A 6,211-nucleotide genomic window follows, 5' to 3' on the forward strand; every position below is an offset into this window, starting at 1 on the left:
ATATTATCAGGGTGTCTTCCTTCATCAAATGCAGAGAAAGAGGAGAATAGGAAGGGTGTGAACATAACGATTGTGCAGGCTTTTTTAGTAGAGGAAGAAAAAGGAACTTCCTTAGGCCTAGGAAAATAGTTTTTTAGTAGAGGAAGAAAAAGGGATATCCTTAGGCCTAGGAAAAAGGTGATGAAGAGAAGCTAACTTTTATTTATTAAATTCAGGAAGCTGGCATATTCAAGTACTATCTGCGGCTTTATCAAGTATGTTTGTTACCTGGGGAAGAGTAACACCGCAGCAGCCGCAGAAGCTTGACTTGAGAGCCAAGGGACTGGCACAAAGTAATAGTCCTGGAGGTCTGTGGAGGCTGAAGAGACCCTCTGAAAGGAGATCATACAAGCAGGGCAGCCCAGAGAGCTGGTCAGAATCTCCATATCTGGTCTATCAAAACAAACATATTCTCCAGGAGGAGGAAATGGAGGAAGCTATCTGACAGGAAGAGAAACTTTCATTAAAGGCAAAAGTTTAAGGGGAAAACTACAGAAAATCCTCCTCCACATCCTGTAGCAACTGTCCATGCTTTTAATCTACTGCTCTGCTCCCAAGTGGATACTTGTTCCAAAGGAGGCAAACTCATAGCTCTGTAGAAGGAAATAATTAAGACTCCACATCTGCTTTTATGGTGTATTTCTTGGAACGCTGATGCTACCTTCTTTTGTTCTTCCACCATTCAATGACAGGAGGATAAAGCCATTTATCACATCCATGACTTGGATGCTGTCCTCCCTTTCATCCACTCAAGTACTCCTCATTGCCCTCTTTTGGGTATCTAAACTCAACTTCTGTATCAGACAATCCACGGCCAACAAATAATAGAATGCATAATGGGAAAAAAGAACAGTCACTGTACTTTCTTTGGAGAATTAAGATGTCGCAGCTTTCCCAACAGGCACAAACTTTACCACAAATGTAAAAAAAAAAAAATGCTGAAACAAAACATGATGATGCAATAATACTAAACAAAGGAAAGGATTCTTGGCTCTTCTTTCCTCACTCAATCTGCTGGATATTGCCAGAAAGACATATGTCTTGAAGTTATTGGGATTCTTCAGGCAAACAATCAGGCTGACAGCAGTTGTGACCACACCACATTTCCCCACTATAAATACTTGGCCAATGCCGAGTTATCAGTTAAGCATAAATCCCAATAAAGCACAATTGCAGTGCTCATATTATAGGGCAGTAAGGGTTAACCTTTTTTTGGCTCCTGTGCCAAAAGCGGGGGGGGGAGTGCAGTTGGGCAAGTGCGGGCGTGTCACACCCATAATGCTATGCACGTGACTCCAGCGTGCATGTGCATGCTCCCCCCACGCGCGCATGACCAGTGCTCCCCCCCCCACACTTTTGGCACACTTTTTTTCTCCCCAGGATCCAGAGGCTTTCTAGGAGCCTGGGGAAGGCCAAAAGAACTTCCTCCGGCCTCCCCAGAGGCCCCTTGGAAGCTTCAGGAGCTTCCCTGAAGCCTCTGTAGGGCGAAAAATGGCCTCAAAAGAAGGCTGAAGTCAGCTGCATGCATGCTAGAACTGACAGGGCAACACCTCGCATGCTCTAACAAATGGCTCCTGTGACATAGGTTCGCTATCACGGTTATAGGGTATGCTGAAATCTATAAAGAATGCTAAAACATGTAGTAGTAGTTCACCACAACCTACTGGACATAAACAACCATACTGATTTTAGCCTAATTTACTGTGCAACGCACAATACACACACAGCTCAGGATATGTGAGCTTTCAAGATAAGGAATCAAGGATTTAGTGCCAAGATACTAAAAAGGTATATCCATACTACTTCATTCTGATTTAGTCTAGTTGTTAAGGCAGCAACCTAGAAAGCTGGAGGCCGTGAGTTCAAATCCTGTCTTAGCTATGAAAGTCAGCTTGGTGACTTTTGTGCAGTCACTCTCAGCTCAACCCATCTCACAGGATTTTTGTGGGGAAAATAGGAGGTGGAAGTTGTGTTGAATACATTTGCTGTTTTGAGCAGGACACAAACAAATACTCAAGAAACTTGCTAGAGATGTTCATTACCTTTCAGCCAGCGAGCCTCACTTCCAGCAAAATATGAAATTGGCTACCTTCACATTAGTTCTTGGCATGTACCATTTCCCCAAGCAAATACTTTCTTCTACAAAACTGCTTTTACTCATATAGGGGTAATGTTCATGACTGCCCTGTTTAGTGATCATTTGAAATTACCACAGCACTGAAAAAATGAATAGTATAACTTGTTCTCATACTTCCTGCAGCATCCCTGCAGACATGTGATCATGATTTGGACACTTGTCAAATTGGGCATTTGTGATAGTCACCCACAGTCATGCTTTCAGGATTTGTACATTTTACAGCCAACTTCCCAAAAAGGAGAGTCAATAGAGTAAAATCCAGCAATAGCATAGTTGTCATGTGTTGTCTTGTTTAATGATCACAGGTGAATCACTTAACTATTATGGCAGAAGTGATGCCATAAATCTAGTCACATGATTGTTCACTTAATGACTATTGCTTAGTGAAGAATGAGAGTTTTTGCTAATGGAAAGGTTCAGGTTCAATCTTTGATATTACCAATACCATACTTTATTAGTAAATAATACTTCACATCTCCAATATATATGCAGCACTTACCAAGGATCAGGCAGCTGACAATGGAGAAAATACTTGTTGCTTAGGGTATTGGAGAACCTCTTGTAGTCTTCCCCAATTTGACGTATGAGCAATTGAGATCTTGCAGGTATTGCTGAACAATTCCCAGAAGCTTCCATTGAGAGACACTTGGTGGTGTACTATCTCCAGATATTACAAAACATTGATAAAGCCTGCCCTAACACAGGCCTTTTGGGTATATCTGGGCTATAATTAAGCACTGTAGGACAAATGGCATTCCTTTATTACAAGGGTATGGCTCTCCAAGTCTTGTTGCACTACAGATTTCAGCAGGTCTAGCCAGTATGGTAGTGGTGAGGAATGCTGGGAGTTGTAGTTAGGAACAATTGCATTTCCCCCAATCCTGCTTCACTGAGGCAAATGGCATGTTAAGGATCTGTTTGTTCTTTAGCAGATAAGGGTTATTCAAAGGCTGGCTTGATGCCCAGAAGTGATAAGAATATGCTAGTCAAATTAATGTTGATTTCCTCTCTGGAACACAAGTTTGCAGTTGCTCTTCCCCTAGCACTTTTATTAGCCTCCCCATTATTTTCCTCCAAAGAACAGGGAGTATTTCCCCCCATTCTCTTCAACTGCCAACAAGCTTGGCTACTGCTTTTAGTGAATAATACTTCTCATCTCGTCTCCAATGTATATGCAGCAATTGGGTTTTGTTAACATGTTAAAGGCATATGCAGCTATTTGTGTTTTAAGGCATAGCATGCTGCATGAACCTAGTCATTTGACTGTATCAGTGGTTGGTTATGACCGGTATGCCCCAGTACGGGCATACCAGTGCCTGCTGGGAGCACCAGGTACCATTCTGATACGGTGCTCTGGAGGACTCACCCGCCTGCCTGCACTCCTTACCGATATTTGAAGTTTTCGGGGCTTCCACGCACGGAGCGTATGGTGCCTGTGTGACACTCCCAGATCCCATCCCTCCAGCCCTCATGTTAGAGAAACCAGCGTTGGTCGCGGCCAGGTCAGGTCAGTATCTTGGGGTGGAGAGCAGGTTGCGTATCTCCCCAAGTGACCGAGGCACACTTAGCACCAACAAGGAGTGGAAGAAACTCCAGCAAGTGAGGCGCTGCAGAATCAGCCCTGGCCGCTTCTCCATCCCCCGCCATTGTCCTTATCTTTTCAGGCCAGGCAAGGAGTGGGAGGGGAAGGCGAGGGGTGGGGCCAGCCAGTGGTGGGATCACCCAACAGGTAGCCACAGCAGAGGGCCCAAAGAGCCACATGTGGCTCTGGAGCCGCAGGTTGCCCACTCTGGAAATACTCCAGAGGGCAGGTAAAACAGCAGAATCGCCCTTTTCCTAGACCCCACTGACTGGGCGGGGGGCAATCAGGGCGACATGCTTGCAACAGGACTCCTCTGCTGGTATAATCCACATTATCATATATTCTTTCATTTGTCCTTTTTTTGTTTCAAATCTCAATAATATTGTATACATTTATGTATGTTCATCATTTGTACAGTTTTTTTTTAAATTTTGTCTTGAAACATGTTCAAGACCTGAAGATCTTTATCTAATTTTTTGTAATAATTGTACATCAAAAAACCATATATATATATGTGTGTGTGTGTGTGTTTGTGTGATATTTGTGCTGATAAATAACGTATGTGTGTGTGTGTGCGCGCGCACACACACACACACACACACACACACACACACACTAGCAGAGTTGGAAAGGACTTTGGAGGTCTTCTAGTCCAACCCCCTGCCTAGACAGGAAACCCTATACCATTTCAGACAAATGGCTATCCAACATCTTCTTAAAGACTTCCAGTGTTGGGGCACTTTATTTCACATTCTCCATGAAACAATTCTACTCTCAGAGTAAGTTAACCATTTTATCTTCTGTAGAATGATTCATGTGCTGAAAGCCACAAAGATATTTTAAGACTCCCCCATCAAACAATTTTTGTTAAAAAATAGTATTAATTGCATGTCAATTTGAAAAAGAAAATACCCTTCATTATCCTCATTTAGGATATACATTCTGAATACTAGTCTTAATCCTATTAGTTAAACCTTCATCTCAATGTTATCTACCATGTTCTTAAGTCAATACAAACTATTTTAGTTGAGGACCCAAAACTTTTTTTAGGGGTTGATAAAATAAATTCTTCATCCAAATTTTTATTAATTAAATATTAAATTAAGTTTTATATTTTTCTGCCTAATATGAGTTTCTTGCAAACAAATAGTATTTTGTTTCAGTTTTTTAAATATAAAGAAAAAAGTTGCTTTGGGAGAGCATTTGCTCCAGTTATATTCCACATTAGACATTTGTAATCTATGGTCAAGCCAAGAATGTAGACAAGTCAATATCTACGGCACTCAATTCAGTATCATCTCTTTAAAAATCCTTTTGCATTTGCTGTAGTGATTGTAGTGAAGTCTGCCTTGAAATCTCCAGATTCCTGTTCATCCTTGCCATCTGTCCATCTGATTCCAGATGATGTGCAGAAGTGGATCTAGACCCCATGACTTTTGAAAAGTTTTTATCAGAACTTGGGAGTAAATTGTGGGCCACAGTCTGAGACCAAGGGGTCAGATAACTCATGTAAACAGAAGATACATTGTAAAAATTGTTGCGTCTTTGATAGGGGGCAGCCCTGAGACTATGAAATGAGCCATCTTTGTTAAAGTGTCCACTATCACCAAAAAGCCCCTTTCGCCCTTGTTAAATGTTATAAAGTTTAATGATACAGTAGTGGCCCAAGGATATATTGGGATGGGTGATGGCACCAAAAGCCCTCATTACTTGCCTGGTGTGTCTTTTGTTCTATGACAGGCTGAGCAGGTGGTGACATACCGCCTTGCATCATCCTGATCCATGGTAATCAAAAATCCCATAATTAAATTGTCTTGAAGAGTCCAAGAGGCCTGCAGGAAGTATGCACTAACCACCAGAATTTAAGAGTATCTACAAACATGCTGTCAATTCCGGGGTCAGTGCATACTTACATAGAATATCATGCCTTCTCTAAGATATATCTCCATGTTTCAAAAGCTTGACTATTTGCTGCTTCTACTAATACTACCCATAGTCATATCTGAAGAAGGATGGATTCTGATGCAAAAGCAGTCTTTAAAGCTCCAAAAACATGCTGTGCATCTTCATTCCAAATTAATGTTTTCCTGAGCAGTGGGCGGGGACAGAGGTGCAGTGAGATCTACAAAAGAATGTACATATTTTCAATAGTAATTGACAAAGCCAAGCAAGTCCTGGCAGGGTATGTGATGCCCACAGTATAAATACAACCCTCTCTGCAGCTTTGAGCCTTTCCTGTTTCAGTTGAGGGTAAGTACCCTGACCTGTGTGGTTTCCTCTGAAGATGCATGTTCAGAGATAGGCATCGATCCACAGGGAGACCACAGGCTTGAGAATATGTTGTTGGCTTAAGATCTAATATTCCATTACTGTAAACACCCGTCAATAGCTATAACCATGTTTCTTGTATCATTACAATTTATATGGTTTTATTTCCAATATGATTTGATTGC

This window comes from Thamnophis sirtalis, unplaced genomic scaffold (genome assembly GCF_051295495.1).
Source record: "Thamnophis sirtalis isolate CommonGarterSnake01/CBP01778 unplaced genomic scaffold, rThaSir2_p1.2 scaffold_4, whole genome shotgun sequence".
In the NCBI taxonomy this organism is placed as follows: Eukaryota; Metazoa; Chordata; class Lepidosauria; order Squamata; family Natricidae; genus Thamnophis; species Thamnophis sirtalis.